General features: G+C 36.9%; 1 non-coding gene across 1 annotated transcript; it reads left to right on the plus strand.

The window, feature by feature from the left end:
- The first annotated feature begins 245 nt into the window (after window positions 1-245).
- LOC118017221 lies at window positions 246-376 on the plus strand. The gene has a single exon (XR_004681084.1). It is a non-coding gene; the product is annotated as a small nucleolar RNA SNORA63 (small nucleolar RNA).
- The last annotated feature ends 850 nt before the right edge of the window (window positions 377-1,226 follow it).

A 1,226-nucleotide genomic window follows, 5' to 3' on the forward strand; every position in this document is an offset into this window, starting at 1 on the left:
CAAAACAAAACTAAACTAAACTAAAAATCCTTACAGCTAACATCATAAAGATGAAACACTAAGTGCTTTCCTCCTAAGATCATAAATAAGACAAGTGTGACGGTCACTCTCATCACTTTTAGTTAGTATTTTGCTGGAAGTTCAAGCTAGCATAAGGAAAGAAAAGGCATCAGAATATAAAGTAGAAGTAAAATTGTCCTTATTCATAGATGACATAATTGTCTATGTAAAAAAAAAAACAATGAATGCAGGATCTAGTTACAATGTAGCTGTAAAGTGCTGCCTTGTCTTTGCCCCCTGCTCAAACTAAAGCTGTTACCTTTCTAGCCCTGTCCGCCATGGTGCTTAGCAGCCAGGGATGCATGGTCTCAGACATGTTTACCAAGTAAAACACTGACTTGAGGGGCACCTGGGTGGCTCAGTCATTAAGCGTCTGCCTTCGGCTCAGGTCATGATCCCAGGGTCCTGGGATCGAGCCCCACATCGGGCTCCCTGCTCAGCGGGGAGTCTACTTCTCCCTCTCCCACTCCCCCTGCTTGTATTCCCTCTCTCTCTGTGTCTCTCTCTGTCAAATAAATAAATAAAATCTTTAAAAAAAAAAAAAAAAAACAATGAATCTACAAAAAAGCTACTGGACAGAATATCAGAGTTTAGCAAGGCTTCAGGATACAACATCAATATACACAAATCTATTGTGATCTTCATACACTAGCAACAAGCAAAAGGAAATTGAAATTTTAAAAGAATACTATAAACAATAGCCTCAAATATATGAAATATTTAGATATAAATCTGGCAAAAGATGAGCAGGACCTTAACACTGAAAGCTGGAAACCACTGCTGAGAGAAATTAAAAATCTGAATAAATAGAGAGGCAAACTGATTTCATGTGTGGGAAGACTTAATGTTGATAAGAAGCCAGTTCTCTCTAAACTGGTCTAGAGATTCAACACAAACCAATCAAAATTCCAGCAGGAAATTTTTTGTAGAATTTGACAAACTGAATCTAAAATTCATATCAAAATGCAAATGACCTAGAATACCCAAAACAACTTGGAAAAGGAAATAAAGTTAAAGGACTACTACTATCTGATTTCAAGATTTCCATGAATCTATAGTACTCAAGACAGTAGAGTACTGATGTAAAAATAGAGAACAAGATCAATGGATTAAAATAGAAAATCCAGAAACAGCCCACACTTACAAGCCAGGCTAATATTTCACGT

The sequence above is a fragment of the Mirounga leonina genome, unplaced genomic scaffold (genome assembly GCF_011800145.1).
Source record: "Mirounga leonina isolate KUSES-001 unplaced genomic scaffold, KU_Mleo_1.0 Mir_168, whole genome shotgun sequence".
Lineage (NCBI taxonomy): Eukaryota > Metazoa > Chordata > Mammalia > Carnivora > Phocidae > Mirounga > Mirounga leonina.